The 18,918-nt window shown below is 37.7% G+C and overlaps 2 pseudogenes; one reads left to right on the plus strand and one right to left on the minus strand.

Annotated features, from left to right (window-relative positions):
* The first annotated feature begins 6,374 nt into the window (after window positions 1-6,374).
* Window positions 6,375-7,604, plus strand: LOC118838756 (annotated as a pseudogene).
* Window positions 7,605-16,753: 9,149 nt separating this feature from the next.
* Window positions 16,754-17,616, minus strand: LOC118836004 (annotated as a pseudogene).
* Between the last annotated feature and the right edge of the window lie 1,302 nt (window positions 17,617-18,918).

The following is an 18,918-nucleotide window of genomic DNA, read 5'->3' on the forward strand; positions in this document are numbered from 1 at the left end:
GAACAAGATACCCTTTCTAATATAAGCTAATCCCTTCTAAACTCACCACCATGCTGTTAATTCAAGCCTTGATTCAGACCCCTTCTCTCAGCTTCCTCTTCCCTCAGATTAGAGGACTGGAGGATCGGGTACTAAACTTCTCCCAATGCCTTCCTTTATAAAGGGCAAAAACTGAACTCAGCATATTTTATTTGGTATTTGCTGCCCTGCTGGGTTATAACTCCATGTGAAAAAACACTTTTCTCTCACCAAGTACCTACGTTAGCACAGTGCCTGGCACATGTTCAGTCATCAGTCATGCCTGACTCTTTGAGTCCATGAAGTTTTCTTGGCAAAGATACTAGTCTGCAATTTCCTTCTTCAGTGCGACCCCATATTTTTTCCAGATAAGGAACTGAGGCAAAGACGGGTTAAGTGATTTGTTCAGGTTCACATCACTGCTAAGTGTCTGAGGTGAGATTTGAACTCAGATCTTCCTGATTCCAGGCATGATGCTCTATTCACTGCACCATCTAGCTGCCCATGACTAACACATAGTAGGTGCTTAATAAATGTTTAATAGATTGGATTGGCATTTTTTTTCTATATACTCTTGGTCAAGTAGGTTAACCTCCCTAGGCTTTTGCATCCTCAACTATAAAGTGAAGGGGTTGAACTAGATGGTATCTGCCCTAAATCTATGTTCTTATGACCTAAGGTTCAAATCCTACCTCTGATGTTTGCTATCTGTGTGACCTTGACCAAATCACTTAACCTCATTTGAAAATTTTCAAGCTTCTTGAACCTGTAATTCCTTCTCAGAGACTATATGGTACAAGTATTGGTCTATTATAGCCAGTTTTCAGGAAGAAAAGAATGCAGAGATTAAGTAACATACTATATGGTGGTTTCATATGAGAGAATATGGCCCTTATAGCTACACTGAGGTGTCTGCTTCACTGGATGCTAAGGTGAGTCAAAATGGGGGTTGGAGGTTGGTAAGCATCAATTGAGTTCATGAAATTACCTCTCCTCTTGCTCTGTCCCTGAGAGTTTGAATAAGATTAGCAGCAGGTGTGGCTGGTGATATGCCGAGGTTTTAGGAAACACACTGGTTCCAGTCTGATTGACAAAGTTTGAAATGATACAGCTGTATGAAACAGTGAGTCAGTAGGTGCTCTTCAGCCATAGGAGCTGCCCACAAGAGAATGCTCTCTATGTAGCAGAAAGACACTTCTGAGTATAAAAGATGAGGACAGATGCAAGTGCTCTTGGATGAAAAAAGTCATTCTAAATATAGCTGGGAGCATTGTGGATAGATATCTGAGTTCAATTCTGGCCTCAGACACTTATTGGCTATATGTTCTTGGGCAAATCGCAAATTTCTGTCCACCTCAGTTAAATAAAATGTAAAAGGGAGACGATAATAGTATCTACTTGCAGAATTGTTTTGAGGTTCAGATGAGATTAATATTTATTAAAAAGTGCTTACCACAATACCTGGCATATAACAGACACTTAAATTTTTGTTCCCTTCCTTCCTCCTTGGAAGCCACAAAGGAATTAGATGTCATGCAGTGGATTTGTATGTGAGAGATTGTAATGAAAAAAATCTAGTCTCAGGAGCTTTCTGATGAGTTCTAAAAGTATAGATCACACTTGGCTGAGGAATGGCTGTGCTTTTGTTTTTTTTGTTTGTTTTGTACCAAGGTATGGGCCAAAAAGCCCAGAATTTATAATCATAGAACAGAGTACAAAGTTGATATAATTGACTTGTGAACTTTGGAGAACGAACAGGCATTCTATTACTAGTCCTGGTCTGCTAACCATGGGAAAACTAGACAGTGCAGTAGATACAGCCCCACCCCTGGAGTTAGGAAGACCTGAGTTAAAATGTGACCTCAGACATTTATTAGCTATATGACCCTGAGCAAGTCATTTAACCCTGTTTGCCTCAGTTTCCTCATCAATAAAATGAGCTGGAGAAGGGAATGGCAAGCCACTTCAGTATCTTTGCCAAGAAAACCCCAAATGGAGTCATGAAGAGTTGGGTACAACTGAACAACAAAAACCATGTGTGGAAGACAAACCTGTTTGGCTACAGAGCCAGAACTTAGGTTCTTTCAAAAAGCACTAATCAGCCAGGGCCTTGCTCTTGGTTGACATTTTTCTGGTCTGCCTGTGTTTTAGAAAGGGAGATGATGCTGTAAGGGGAGAAGTTTCAAACCCTCTTTCTCTGATGCCACCATGTGGCCTTTGAATATATACCTCTATTCTTTGCCTCTTTCAGTCTATTCCTTCCTGTTTTAAGTAAAGGAGATTAGAAAAAGCTATTACCTTGTGGGCTTCAAAATGTCAGATGAGCAAACCACTAGAAATCCAGGAGAGTTTAGTCCACACCAATACATGTCTAAAGCCACACACTGAGAAACGAATATTGAATGTCCTATCCAGCTTAGTCTAGCAGAGATGCAGACACATCCACTTATCCATTATACAATATTTGGAAGTGAACTTGAGGCAAATGCTATGTAGAAATGTTTAAGTCTGAGCCCATTCTCCCAGGGCCCAAGGTGGTGTAGAAAAGAAGAGCACATCTCTAGGTGTTTGGGGCAGATGTTTACATTTCCCTTTTTGCTATACCTTCAGAGTAAATATCCCTCTATAAAAGCTAATTGATGTTAATTGATTGAATGGAATTGGGGCAATGATCACTGGCAGCTGAGTAGGGGTTAATGGTGATGACATAAGAGGAGAGAGAGCCTGACCCCTCAGGGAAAAATGAAGATAAAGGGGATGAGGATATGTTGCGATCAGGTTTGTAAAGTGCCTTACATAGGTCATTTCCTTTGATTCTTGCCCTAGCCCTGGGAGATAGGGCATTCCCATTCTATAATTGAGGAAACCAAGGCAGAGGTTAAATGACTGGTCCAGGGTCACAGAGCTAGGAAGTGTCTGAAGCTGGATTTGAAATTGAGTTTTTGCTGATTCAAGGTCTGCATTCTCTGCAGTGTGCCACCTAGCTGCCTCCTCCTAGAACCCTGATGGGGAGATGTAGCCAGTCTTGTTCTGGCAGAAGGAGATCAGAGTATCACTAACATTTATAAGAAATTCGATTATCATACCTTGTTTTAGAGTTTCTATATTCTCTTTTCGTGTGAGCAAATCATAGAAAATCAACTAGAGTGTGTGTGTGTGTGTGTGTGTGTGAGAGAGAGAGGGGGGGGGGGTAATATGAGTAAAGAACTTTGCAAACCTCAAAGAACTATGTACATGCTAGCTATTATTATCATTTTACTATTATTATTTATAAAGGGAATTGGATTTGTTTTAATTAACTCCTGACAGTTGGATAGGAATAATGAATATAAGTTGCAGAGAGGTCAACTTTAAGAATAGTCTGAAAGTAGAATAGCATAGAATACTGAGTAAAGTAATGAGTTCTCAATTACTAAAAGTCTTTAATATCACATGGATGAGCACTTATGAATTGTTTTAAATGAGATTCCTGTTTAGGTAAGTTAGACTAGAATAAGCGGTTCTTAACCTGGCATCCATGAACTTGTTTGTTTGTGTTTTGATAACTATTTCAATATAGTTGTTTAGGGATTCTTGTTATCCCATATATTTTATTTTATACATGCAAAAAGCATTATTCTGAGAAGGGGTTCACAGTCATTACCAGACTGCCAAAGAGTGGCCATGCCACACAAAAGTTAAGAACTCCTGGACTTGATGGTCTTTGAGGTCTCCACTAGCTTTGAGAGTTTATAATTCTCTATTATAACCCATAATGAGCTTCTCCATTCTCAGAATTCCTAATATATTCAGAAATGGTTTTGTGCTAATAATTCTTTTCTCTTTTTTCCCCCATCTATGTTAGTTTTGTTTCCCCAATGAACAATAAGTTTCTTAGGGCAAGAAACTGTGTCATAAAGTATTTCTGTAACTTCTACCTTACAATACATATTTCTTAGAATCTTAGATTTGGAAGAAACCTAGTAAATCTAGTACAACCCTTATGATGAGGATAAACTCCTACAATAGCAGCACGGACCAATAATCATCTAAACTTTTTTTTTATAACTTCAAGTCACAGGGAGCTCTCTCCCTCCCAAGGCATGTAACTTCATTTTTGGACAATTTCAATTATTAAGAAATTTTTCCTTATTGAATTTGACTTCCATGTTGCTTCCAAATTTTGATCCTTCAGGATCAAGCAAAACAAGACTAATCCCTCTTACACAAGAACTCTTCAAATACCTAAGGCCAGCTCACAGGTGTTCCTGATGTTCCCCACCCTCCCTTCCATTTCGGCCATCCAGAGCCGAGGATTAACATAGAGGAAACTTGGATTTTCTAAATATTTTATTAAGTTTGCATTGTTCAGATTAAAAAAAAATTATGGAACTTCCTACACACACATAGTCTGAATTCCTTCTCAAATACTTAAAACAAACGAATTTTCTTATATGTTTTAACTGATTAAATCCTAGTCTGCCTCAGATTGGCTCTTAACTTCCTACCTGAAAAAGAGCTTGCCCCACAAATTTTATTTAAAATCCTTATTCCTACATTAAGAATAGTACTTGCATTTGTTTAGTTTTTTTTACAAAATATTTCAGATTTATTACAATTTTCTACAAATATTATTAATCCCATTTTATAGATGAGGAAGCTGAGACCAAGAATAGTGGTGTTTTTGATGAGAGCATAAACCTAATTAGTGTCAAAGGAGTTATTCAAACCTAGATTTTCCTTGACTCGAATTTTGTTGACCTTTTCTCTGTTCCATCCTACCTCATTAATTTCCTAACTTTTCCATTTATGTCTTCTTTTCTCTAAGCTAAATATGCTCAGTTCTTTTAAGCAATCCTCCTATGACTTGGGTTTAAGGTCCCTCGCTACCAAAGTCAATTTTCTCTGGAAATTGTCCACCTCCTAAAATGTGATGATACTCAGCAATGAAAACAATGCTCCAGGTATAGTGTGAACACAAGCATGGACCCGCTACTTTTCTTTTTTCTAGATACTATGTTCTCCTTAATTCAGCCAGATGTATCTGCTAATTGATAAAATCATGATAAAATTTCAAGATTCAGCAGAGATATTTGGTGATAGAGAGCCTTCTCAGAAGGTCACTAGCATGTCTTGTACTATCCTAAAATTCTGACAGAGTTTTTGCCTGAGCTCCGCAAGGATGCACCATGAGCCATGAGTATAGACCCATCATATCAGTCGAAAAGGTTAAACTTTCTATATTAGGAATTACTCACTTAGAAACAACATAGCATATATTTAATACAACAGCTATTTGCTAAGCATTTTAAGTGCATTGTATTCAATGAAATATCATATTTGCAGAGTGCTCCCTTATTTATTTTAGTGAAAAAAATCATTCAAAATCAAATTGCACACCAATCGCCCAAAAAATGTTATGCTACCACATTTACAAAGTAGATCTGTATAGACTAGAGCTAATAACACTTATATTCTAGTCCTAACTATATGAATTTTGAGTGGCATTAACTGTTTAAAAGATTTTTCATTTTATCATTTTTCATAATTGTATTTAGTGAGACATGCCTGACAAATAATGACTGCTATTTAGTCTTTAAGAAAACACTAAAAAGAACGTAAGTCTATTTGGAAGCAAGTTGATTTTTATCCATTTCTGAGAGTTTACCTAGGTATTAAGTATTGTATAATCATTACTCAATACGCTACAGAATTAACTGTAGGACCAATATAGAAGTTAAAATTGTCTAAATGCAATAATTACAAAGCCAACACCTAAGCTGATTTTTCTTTTTTTTCTTTTATTAGATTGCTAGTACTCACTAAAAAGGAAGAAGACATTTTTCTATGTGCAAGATGGAATAAAAATCACATTTATTTGAAGACTTTCTCAATTCAATTTAACAGTCATTGATTGAATCCCTACTAAGTGCAAGACTCAGTGAAGGATATTCTGATACTCCAGTAATCCAGTGACTTGACAATATAATCAGTGCTGTTATTTCCTGAAGGAGATAACCCATCTTTCTGTGCTTCTCTTCTCTAACTGTCATCCAGGCCCTCCTCTAAACTTTGCGTAAAGGCCCTATTAAATATAGAACAAGTATACCAATAGACCATAAGGGCTGAGTATATTTGCATTATTTTCAAAATCTGACCAAACATTTTTCTCTCTTGAATATTTATCTGATTATATTTTTATAGCATTTTTTTCTATTTGCTCAGATTTCAGTTTGCACTTTGTTCAGGCTCTTTTCATGCTGAAATCAGTAGTCTCAGTGAAGGAGACCCTTCACAGTGCTGTGAACACCCCTGTGAAACAGCTGAGATTACCTTGGAGTTGAAATACTGAAAGTGGATACAAAAAGACTTCAACTATGTATACTATTAAGTGTATTGTTGTGAGTGATGATGCTATTGATAAGATGTGTCTTCTGATTTCATGTAAAACAAACTTTTCCCATAAAAATGTGTTCCAAAGGTATTTAACTATGAAGTCACAGTTGTAATTGGTCCACAACCTGTTTCAACAATCCGACTAGCAGCTGTTGTGGGGGTGTAAGACCAACACAACCCCAACAACAAGCAATAGCACAGGCTCTTTTGATCTGCTTAACTAAGGAAAGCTACGTGAAGGGGTTGACAAGCTTACTTTAATTCAGCATACAAATATTCACTTAGTTCAGGGGAAGAGACCAGCACACTGAACTTCAGAGCAAATTACAAACAAATTACAAACATCAACAGACAGACCAAATACAGATTCATAGTTACCAACATTTAGGTTCAGCCTGGGAGCTCAGAACAAGGGCTGGCCCAGAGTCACACGCGCCACCACTGCTGTGGGTAAGAGCTCCAAAGAAGAGAAGGCCAGCCCCTGGTTTTACATCTTTTTCAGCGTCAGGGGTGAGTCACACATGAGACTCACCCACATGACCTAAAATCGTCACAAAGAGGCGACTTAAATCCATGTGGTCTAAGAGCCTCTGATGTCCCAAACCTATCACTCAAACTCATTTGTAAACTAGGCCCTCCCCTTAGTTAGCCCCACCTTGGGCCCCACCTTAGTTACCAATCTACACCCACATAGGTTTTACACCTAATAGGGGTTTGGGCCTGGGGCTTAGCACCTAGTAAGGCTCAATGAAATACACTGAATTACTCAAAGGAAACAAACCAAACTCTTCAAGGGCACTTATTGAACCAAGTGCTAAGAGCCCATCTTGCTTACCAACACACAACCATATATTTTTGGCCTGTTTGATACTGCAGAATGGGAAATTTAGGAGAAATCGCGCCACCTCAGTTATCTGCAGACAGATGCACCTCTTGTCTATTTTTCCATGGTATCTCCAGCCTCATTTGAAAATGTGATAGAAAAGTGAGTAATAGAGATTAGTTACTACTGTCCAAAAACTCCTTTCTTGCTTGTTGGGACCCAAATTGATCTCAGAGATGATTGTTCTACTATTGAGAAACTTGCCAAGAAGAAACAGAAGCCCATCTCTCCAGAGTTTGCCAAAAAGCTGGACCAGGACCTGTAGGCCATCAAGTATGTGGAGTGTTCTGTGCTCTCAAGTAAAGGCTTAAAGAATGTATTTGAATAAGGAATGGAGGCTACCCTAGAGGTTTGGAGTTGGAAGAAGAGCCACAGGTGTGTGCTGTTACGAATGACCCTACAGAGCCCCCTCTGCAAAGCTGGTATCTGTATCATCCTAGAAGCAATGTTTAAACTAAAGAGAAATTAAAATTTGTCTTTGTAATAATCACTAATGTCCTACATCCACCTACACACTCCTAGGATGAGATAAGGACTATCAAGGTCCACTCTCCCTCCAACTCATTTTACATGCTAGTTAATTTTGAGTAATTATATGTGCAAAAAACTGATCAGTACTAGTTTTTTTTTTTGCTTGTTTGTTTACTGTTTCTAATTCTTTTGTTTGTTTATAAAGCAAAGCATGCTTTCGATGACTCTGTAACAGAATAATTTCTGGTCAAAATTATTAAAGATTCCCCTTGGTGCCAACCTGGTAAGTAATCTGGGACTTTTTAGTTTGTTATTGTTGTTATTTAGGGGAAGGGGTGGAATTGAATTTTCAGGGGAGGGGTGGTATTAAGTTTTGGGGTTTTTGCTTGTTTTGGAGGGGTGTTTTTTTTAATTCTTTTGTTTTAATTTAATTTAATTCTTTCTAAAATTTATTTGTCTGTTTTTTCCCTCTTTGAGGTGGGAGTTGTAGGCATGATGTAGACCCCACCAGCTTGAGTTTATTGCCCTTCTCCTGGTGGTTTGACCTGAAATCCATGTGTGAGACCTTCTAACGCAAGAATAATATATGAGTATATAAAAATCACCCTAAATACTGGGTTTCTCAGGCCCCAGTGAACTTCCCTGGATGCTGCTTTTATTTGGAAGTGATACAAGTACACCTTGACAGGAGATAGTATAGTTGTCCTTATTTGTACTGTGGCTTAGTAAAAATGATAGTTTATGTCTTAAAGTTCTGAGTTTTCCACTGAGACAGATAAAGTAAACAACCTGGATAAAGAGGAGTCCAGAAATGAAAAAGTAGAGTGAGAAAGAGCAAAGAAAGTTCAAGCAGACATAAATCCTGGAGTTAGAGGTTCTGACTTTCTCAAAGAAAACAATGCCTGTGCCGGCTTACTCTTGAAAATAAAATTCACCTAATGTAATATAAAAGGATTCCTCTGTACACAATTCTTTACATATTTAGGGCACAGATGAGGCCATATAATTTGGATTGTTTATTTCAAGATATTCTCACAGTATTGAAAAGAAACTAATGTTTTCCATCATTATTACAGTAATCATTTCAATTCAATCTTGACCCTTTTTCTTTCCGTAAACACCTACTCTCTCAAATAGTGTTATTCTTGCTTCATACTGTCTCCCTAATCCTTTCGTTTCCCTTTTCATTCTTACCACTCAGTTCTGGACTTTGCTAAATTAATCTTCCTAGAACACTACTCAGAAACATTCCCTCCTTACCTCGTTGTTATAAAACATCAATGAGATTCTTTTTTGGGGGGATGTGGGAGGATAAGGGGGTTGTAGACTTGTGACTATATGTAAAATTTCTCCTGATGGAGAAACTCTCTCCAATGATGTCAATAGGTTTTCAAAAGTTGCTTGGGGAGCTAAGGGGTTAGATGACATGCTGGTACTCATATATCTATTATGTTTCATGGGCAGCTAGATGGCCACAGTGAATAGAGTGCTAGGTCTGGAGTCAGGAAGACTATCTTCCTGAGTTCAAATCAAGCCTCAGACACTTATTAGCTGTGTGACCTTGGGCAAGTCATTTAGCTCTATTTGCCTCAGTTTTCTCATCTGTAAAAGTTTCTGGAGAAGAAAATGGCACGCTGCTCTATTATCTTTGCCAAGAAAACCCCAAATGGGGTCACAGAGTCAGACATGACTGCAACAACTCAACGACAACAAAAATATGTTTCACCAGCAAGATTTGAACCTAGGTCTTCCTGATTACAAGTTTGGCTTTTCCAGTCCTCTTACATATTACACCCAACGCCCTGCTTCTCCTTCTCCCCCACCTTCGTGTCCTGCCCCCCAGTACACGTACTCTGCATTCCAGTGATACTAGCCTCCTTGCTGTTCTCAAAACAAGTCATTTCAACTACTGAATCAGTGCATTTTTTTCTGGCTATATCCTCAAGCATGTCTCCTGACTTCCCTGACTTCATTCAAATTCCACATATTAAATCCCATACTCTACAACAAGCTTTCTCTGATCCTTCTTAACTCTAGTCCAGTGTCTCCCCTCTGTTAATTATTTACAATTTATCCTGTATATAACTGTACCTAGTTACATTGTGTACATAGTTGTTTGCAAGCTATCTCCTCTATTAAGTTATGTACTTCTTGAGAAGGGGGGCTGTCCTTTCTGGGTTTTTGTAATTCAGCACTTAACACACAGTAGGTAATTAATAAATGCTTGTTGATTTATATAGTATCAATAACAACTGAAATATATAGTTTTACAAAGCACTTTATAAATATTTTATCTCATTTGATTCTTATAACCCATGAAGTAGGCATTATTATAATCTCCATTTGATAGACAAAGAAACTGAGGCTGAAAAATTAAATAATTTGCCCAGGATTCAAAGATTTAAGTACCAGAACTGGGACAGAAATCCATGTCTTTGAGTTCCAAGGTCAGTGGTCTCACCCTCACATTATTTTATCTGCAAGGAGATGGTAAAGAAGATACAATTTAGAAGATTGAATTGGTATGTTAGGGATAGGATTCCAGCTCAGATCTTCCTGATTCCAAATTTGGCATTCTCCTATGCCATAAATAAGATGAAATGTAGAGAATGACGAGATTTTAGAGCAAGAAGGAAACTTGGAGATCATCTAGTTCAAGACTTTCAGAAAAAAAAAAAAAACAGGCCCAGAGATTTGAAATGGCTTGCTCCACACTGAATGAACTCTTGGGGCAGAGCCAGCACTTGATTTCAGGTGTTGTGACTCGTGGCGCAGTGCCCTTCCCCCTGTACCATGCTACTCATTATATTTATCAATGCTTTAGAAACAATTCCCTGAAGTACTCAGTATGCAAGGCTCAGTTCAGGAATGATTACTGGTACCTAGAAATGTTTGTGAATGGCAAGAAAGCCCTATTTGGCACCCCTAGTTAAGTATCCTACCTTTACTTGATATTCAATTCAATAAATATTAAGCATCTACTATGTTTGAGGCACTGAAATTGGTCAAATTACTTAATCTTGTTAGATTTCAGTTTCCTCATCTGCAAAATTAGGGGATTCTGGACTAGATGGCCTCAGAGGTCTTTTCCAGGTCTAGATATGTGATTTAATTTTCAGATCATAGCCGACATTTGGATTAGTGTTATCATAACATACAAGCATTTAAATGTAGGTATATAAAATATAATTAAGAAATATAACCATTAAAGTATAGAAATCTATTCCCTTCCAAGGGTGAAAAACATTTTTCTCTCTCTCTCTCTGTTTCATCTCTCATCAATTCTCATAGATATACACACATATATGTATACGTGTATGTATGTGTGTGTACACAGGCATACATATACACGTATCCATACACACATATACACACACACTCATACATACATACATACACATACAAACATACACAAATACCCAACTTATAGAAAGAATAGGACCCAAGACCATATCCTAGCACTTCTACTCACTAACTGTGTAGACTTAGGCAAGTCATCTGGAGGAAGGATGCTTATCTAGATGAGCTCTAAACTCCCTAGATTTCTCTTGGTGGAATAGGTGGATGAGAGTAATTTATTCCAAAAGCCATGAAAGTTGGTGAAATAGGCACTGTGAAGTGCTTAGAGTTCGGTCAGACCTCAAACATGGCAGTGTCATCCGCTGCATCTTGACTTTCGTCTTGCCACTGGACTTTGATGACTGGAATATGAAGTGAGGCTGACAACTTTGTACAACTCTGCCTCATTTCAATTCAAATCACTCACAAGTCCAGATATCACTCCACCATGTCATTTGTACTCTTCAAAAATGAAGGAGGAACAACAACAAGCTGCTCCCTTGAAGCTCCAAATCTCTGATAGTTTGATTTCTTTTTTATTTTATCATCAAATCACAATTTCTCTATGTTTTCCTATACTGTGAGTATCTCAGTCTTTCATCTCACCCTCCCTATTCAAATAAATCCTTTACATAATGCAGGCCTTCCTATGGTTCTTATATCTTCCTACGTCAAAATATTAAACTTATTTTATTATTGTTGTTTCAATGATGACCCACAAAAAAAAGACAAGAATGCCAAGATTCCTTCCATGTTGCCATTAAAGAAATAACAGCTTACATTTACATAGTGCTTTCAAACTAACTACAAAGGACCTTATGTGTGTTATCGCATTCTGGCTTCAAAATCACTATCAATGCAGTTGTGTAAGTATTAACATTTCAATTTTATAGGCAAATCAGCAAATAGGCAAAGATTTATTAAGAGCCTACTATGTACCAGGCACTGTTCTAGAAAATGGGAATGAATAAAAATACAAGACAATTATCTCTGACTTCAATGAGTTGTTGTTCTGTCAGGAGAAACCTATACATATGTAGGTATGTATAGTGTATATAAAGTAAATACAAGTTAATAGAAAGTGAGGGTAGGGAACAGCCTGGAGCAGCTATGGACATCAAGGAAGATTTCATGTAGAAAGTGGGGCTTGAACTGATAGTGCCGAAGGAAACCAGTGTTTCTCATGGGGGAGGCGAGAAATGTGGTTTCAGGGACTTCAAATGTAAACAACAGCCAATGAAAAGTTAAGGAAACTAAAATGCAGATCAATGGCTTTGTCTATCTTCATAGAACATTTAAGTAGCAGAATTTGGCTTCTTTTGACTTCTAATGTGAAGCCCTTTCTAGAATACCACATTGCCTGTGGAAAATATGATGGTTAATAGACTAAGCTTGAAAGTAGCATAACGCATTTCATTATGTAGTATGCTTTCTGTTTAGTTAACTCCATTGGTATTATAATTGAATTTTCAAAGCATAATTACTTTATATAAACCATAGGAGTGTTTGGTGTTCAAAAGGATGGAGAGAGACAGATAATACAACAGAAAGAATAAAGGTTTTAGAATCAGAAGATCTAAGTGTGAGTCTTAGCCCTGATATTTTGTACCTCTTTGATCATGGGCAAATCATTTAATCTCTCTGGGACTCAGTTTGTTTATCTGTAAAGTGCAGGATAGCAGGAACGTTCCTACTTTAGAAAGATTTATAAGGAAAATGCTTGTAAATTCTTGTATGATAGGATGAGATGAATTTAGAACTGGAAAGTATTTTACAGCTAAATGTGAGCTATTATTAGCACAATGCTAAACACCTTAAGGCAGTTTGATAAATAATATGGCTGGTTTACAAACTTTTTCCCCCATTTCCAGCATATGTATGATAATAAAAAAATTTTCATTTAACAAAATCTATACTCTCTTCCTTCCAAACTGACCTTCTTCCGGGCCTATGTTACTGCTCTTTAATAGACTTGTGGAAAAAAAAAACACCTCTACAGGTAACCTGCAAATAAAACTCCTATACATAACAAACCATCCCAGAATTATTCCACAAACCCTCATTAAAATGACCTTGTTTCCCACAACCTTTAGCTATAAGAAAGTTCTTCTTCACACTTAAATAAAATCTCTTTAGCTAAAGTTTCCTCATTACCTCATCAGACTAGAACATTGGACTTCCATTCAACAAGCCTGGCTCCCACTTCTCACTGCCGCTTCTTTCGCACTCCATTCTCCTCATCTGTTAAATTAGTCTGTGTTTTTATATGTTCAGGCATTGGAGGAAATGGAGTACAGATATTACACCTTCCTTCTAATCCACATTAGAATTTTTATCTTAAATCACATTTTAGTTCTCTTTTCTTCTCCTCCATCCTCCACCCTCTTCTTTCTAGGCAGAAACACCTCACTCCACCACCCAAGAGATAGGTGTATAGTAATCACAAAGACTTAGATTTTGTGTACATTCTATTAACTCAGAAATAATCATTCTAAGGGAAATCATTGCTTTACAATAACATAAAAGTCCCTGAAACCACATCAAGAATGTGATTTCAAGAGGATGTCAATATTGTCTCTGTTTTTTTTAATTACTACTGTACTTTCATTAAAGTCCAGAAAGAGGTTTGAAAGAATTCCCATTTGTTCAACAAATACTTGTTAACTATGAAATGGCTGTCACAGAACCAAGGGTTTCCCCTACAAATACACTAATCTTTTCTACTACTACTATAAAAATGTACAAGTGAAATACATGTGGAGATTTGGAAATGGAGAAAAGGATATAGGGTATATTCTTTCTTGAAGAAGATGGTAATATTTTATTGTCTTTAGTTTCTTTGCCTGGGAGTATTAGGCTTTATTCTATCTTTTGAAATATTACTAAGAGTTATTATTATGTAGTGGATATGTGCCAGGCCTTAGAGTTAGAAATACTTGAATCTAAGTCTTATTTCTGTTACATAGTAATTATATAATTAATCACTTGGAGCCACAAGAAACTCTAATAATATATGGACAGAGGAATTGTCAATCAGAATGAACTTTCCTCACATTAATGAAATTATATGTAAGGATTTACAAAAATTTAAAATTAAATTAATTGTCAAGCTTTGTATAATATAGTAGATATACTTATTTCAACTGTTTAGACAACCATATTATACAAGCACATCGAAAACGTGATTCCAAAAGGCTGACAATATTATATCTCCATATTTTTTCTATTTGTATTTATTACCACTAGAGTTTCATTAAAGTCTAGATAGAGGTTTGAAAGAATTTCCATTTGTTCAACAAATGCTTATGAACTATGAAACTATTGTCAGGGTCCAGTGTTTTCCCTCAAAGATACATATCTCTTCTAAGCCTAACCCATGACCATAAAGATTTGTAAATGAAATAGAAATAGATATAAGGGGTGGGGTGGGGAGAAGGGTATATTCTTCTTTCAGGAGGGTAGTAAGTCATTAGTTATCTTTAATTTCTTTTTTTTTCTGAAAGTATTATGCTTTATTTTTTCTGTTGAAATAGGAGATAGAGTTGTTGTAGGTATCAGGCAACTGTGAGTGGCTGGAAAGAGGAAGGGAGCAGTGCTTTATTACTTTGGGGGGGGCAGTTTTCTCACTTTAGGAAAGAGGTTGAAATAAATGATGTGTAAGAGCCTGTCCATCTCTAAATTTATGACACATCTATGATCTATGTCAACTTTCCCGCCCCTAACCCAATACAGTTTTTCATAGAAATCTATTTCAGAAACTACTAGCTTTTCTCCAAAAAATCATAAGTTTGAAAGCTAGAAGACTCTTCTCTTTTTCCTTCCACTCCTTAACCCTGATATTGATTCTGTTATTTTGTCCTACCATATATACCAGTTACATATTTGAAGTCCCATTCCTAAGTAAAAGGAATCAGATTTAGAGATCCCAATATAATCCCAATTCCAGTTTAGGATTTAAAATCTAAATTTAAGGTCTGATTGCCTTCAATAAATGTACCTGGATATACCTAATATATCTTCCAAGCAAGCCTTTCCATCAAATTACAGAAGGATATCATCTAGGACTACCCATATCACCTCAGGGCCTGCCTTGCCCCTTCCAGGAACCTTCCGTGCAGCAATCTTCCCCTCCTCTTTCCTGCTACTCACAGCTGCCTGATGCCCTGGGGTAACTTTATTTGAGGAGGAAATACTTTGGCCACTAGTAACCTAATTTGACTGATTCCTCAATGATTAACATACTTCTGTTCCCTCATTCCCCATCCCTGTGATGCAGAATATCCAGTTACCATTGTTCACACCCTGTTCTCCAAACTCTACTGACTGCTCTCTTGTTCCCATCATCCTCAACCCCTCACTTATCCCTACACACACACACACACACACACACACACACACACACACACACACACACACATTCTAAAGCTATCCAATTCTTCAGTTGTGCTCTCTGGAACGCCTTCTCCATAGGCAACAAACTAGATTTCATCTTAATCTTTCCCTTACTTGTTCACTCCATATTTTTGTATTCAATGAGACCTGGAACTCTCCTGATGACATAGCTTGCCTGACTACCTTTTCAAGCACTGTTTGACCTTTCATTCATTCATCCAGATAGATTAGTCTTGGTTGGAGCAATAAAATTGTTCCCCATTGCCATTCCCAGGCTCTCCCTCTACCACTATCACTCAGTAACTTCTCTTTTTTTGAGGTTCTTTCAGTACATATTTATCACCCAATCATGATTCTGGTAGCTGTTGTGTAGAGATCTCTAGGATACTCTCTTACTTCCCCAATAAATTCAGTTCCTGACTTACGGTCCTTCTCCTCTCCTGCCCTCATACCAGGGGACTTCAATATAGATAGATACATATTGATAGTCAGTCAAATGCCTTAACCTTTTCACTACACAATTTATTCATTTCCTATGACCTACTTCTCTACCCTATATAAAGAGAAAGTCATATCCTTTATCTTGCCTTCATCCCAAAATATTTCATATCCATATTAATGCCTGTTGAAATTCCTTTATTTGATCATAATCTGTTGTCATTCCATCTTTCCCTCTATCTTGCAACCCTACACCCTTTTCTTTGACTGTGACCTCCAATCCCCACCTCTCTCAGTGCTTTCTCAGGCCATCAACCCTGCACTGGTTTCACTCTTTTCCCTTCTCTATGTTGAGGCCCTGGTGAAGCGTTCAATTTCACACTGTCATCTTTTCTCATATGCCTTGACCCTTATATCTTATGTAGAAGAATTTGCCCTTCCAAACCACATCCTTGGATTACTTCTGATATCCACTTCCTTCTGCCCTACTGATATGTTCCTGAATGAAGCTGGAGGAACTCACAAAACCATGATGAGTGAGTGGGTCCACTACAAGTTTATAGTACATAAACTCAGATATGCCTTAGCTATAGCAAGGCAATTCTTTTACTCCTCCTTTATCAATTCACTATGCCAAATACCCCAGCTGCTTTTCCAAAGCTTTTTGTCTCACTTCAAGTCTCTCACAGATCTGCTTTATTCTATAATCTCAGTTGAGAGCCTTTCCTCATATTTTACTGAAAATGAGGCCATTTGCAGACACCTTACTCTCCCCTGTTCTTCATTTTTTTTTTAAGCAGGCATACGTAGTTCAATTTATTTGTTTATAAAAAACGTCTATGTGGTTGCCACAGCAGCTGCCTGGGTCTTCTGGACAGACACTTAAGTGTGAGTCTTCACAAGATGGTCAGTGAATTCCTGATAGGGAGACTTAGTGAACACAGTCTTCTTCCACAGGTCTGGGTTTAGATAGCTGTATGTTTTGGAGATGGCATCAAAGGTAGCTTTAGCAAAGTTGCCCAGAGTGGCAGTACAGCCTTTTGCAGAAGTGTAGCAGTCATCAATTCCAGTCAATATCAGGAGCTTCTTAGACACAGGAGCTGATTCAATGCCAGTACCTCTAGGAGCAGGGATCAGGTGCACCAGAACCAATCCACATCTCCCAGTGACCTTGCAGGGCACTGTGTGAGGCTTGCTAATCTTGTTCCCCCAGTAGCCATGTCTCACAGGAACAATGGACAGCTTGGTCAGAGTGATAGCACCACGAATATCTGTGGCCATTTCCTTGGAGCACCTGACACCCAGACCAACATGGCCATTGTAGTCACCAATGGCCATAAAAGCCTTGAACCTAGTATGTTATCCAGCTCTAGTTTGTTTCTGAATAGGCTGATCTTCAGAACCTCATCTTTCAATGAAGATCCCAGGAAGGAATCTATGATCTCAGACTCTTTGATAGGCAGTGAGAAAAGATAGATCTCTTCCAAACACTTGATCTTCATGTCCTTGACAAGGCAGCCCAGCTTAGTGACAGGAACCCACTCCTTGTCTTCGGCCTTTCCTCCCCAGGCTCCGCGGCCCTGGCCCCAGCCTCAACCTCAGCCCCCACTGCCGAAGCCACCAAGGAAGCCACCCCAACCTCTGACTCCGGGGCCCTTGGGGCCTCCTGTATCTCCTGCAGCACCAGCATCATCCGCCATTTGGTGTTCACTAGAAGTAGGAGCCCCTGTTTTTCATTTCACATCACTCATATGCCTTCTCTCACTAACTCCTCATTCCCCCTGCTTTACATAAAAGGTGACTTTTCTCTATGCAAATACCAGCTCCTCTGAATGCACAAGTGATTCCCACTTCATGCCATCTTTTGTAATATATTGCCTCTTCTATCCTCCTTACTGTCTCACTAATATTTAATGATTCCCTATCTACTAACTACTTACAAAAACATACATCTCCTCCACCCTCAAAAACCCCTCATTTGGTCCAACATCAAGCCTCCTCATGTCTATCTCCTCCCTTCCCTAGTTCTCTTTGTGTCTCAGTTTAAATCCCTTGTTTTTCAAGAAGCCTATCCCAGTTCTGGACATCCTTTGATCCAGCCATGCCACTATTAGGACTGTGTCCAAAAGAGATAAAAAAAGAAGGTGGGAAAGAAGGATTTGTTTGAACAAAAATGTTTAGAGGAGCTCTTTTTGTGGTGGCAAAGAATTGGGAACTGAGGGAATGTTCATCATTTGAGGAATGGCTGATAAGTTTGGTATGTGATATAATAATAATAATAATACTGTGCAATAAGAAATGAGAAGCAAGACGATTTCAGAAAAACTTTCATGAACTGATGGAAAGTGAAACAAGTAGAACCAAGAGAACATTGTACACAGTGATAGCAATGTTGCATGATGATCCACTGTTCATAGCTCAGCTATTCTCAACAATACAATGATCAAAGGCAGTTCCAAAGGACTCATGATGAAAAAAATGCTATCCACCTCCAGAGAAAGAACTGATGGAGTCTGAATGCAGATTGAAGCATATTATTTTTAGCATTTTTTGTGTGGTTTTTGTTTTTGCTTTGGCCTCTGTTTTCTTTCATAACATGACTAATATGGAAGTATGTTTTACTGTCTCAGGGATGGGGAAGGGGAGAAATAGTAGGAGATAATTTAGAACTCAAAATAAAAAAAATACTAAAATTACTTTATGTGTAATTGGGAAAAGTAAAATATTATTCAAAAATAAATTTGTAAAAAGAAGCCTTTCCTAGACCTTAATCTTTACACCTTCCTTCTTAGACTACTCTCAATTTAACCTGTATATATCTTATTTTGTTTCCATATAGTTCTTTGCATGCACATGTTATCTTCCCTCAATAGACTTTGAGCTCCTTGAAAGCAGGGAGTTTGCTTTTAGAAAACTGACCCAGTCCCATCCCTAAGTGAAAGGAACTGAATTTAGAGATTAAAATTTAATTTCAATTCTAATTTTAAAATTAGACTCAACTT

This window comes from Trichosurus vulpecula, chromosome 2 (assembly GCF_011100635.1).
Source record: "Trichosurus vulpecula isolate mTriVul1 chromosome 2, mTriVul1.pri, whole genome shotgun sequence".
NCBI classification, from domain to species: domain Eukaryota; kingdom Metazoa; phylum Chordata; class Mammalia; order Diprotodontia; family Phalangeridae; genus Trichosurus; species Trichosurus vulpecula.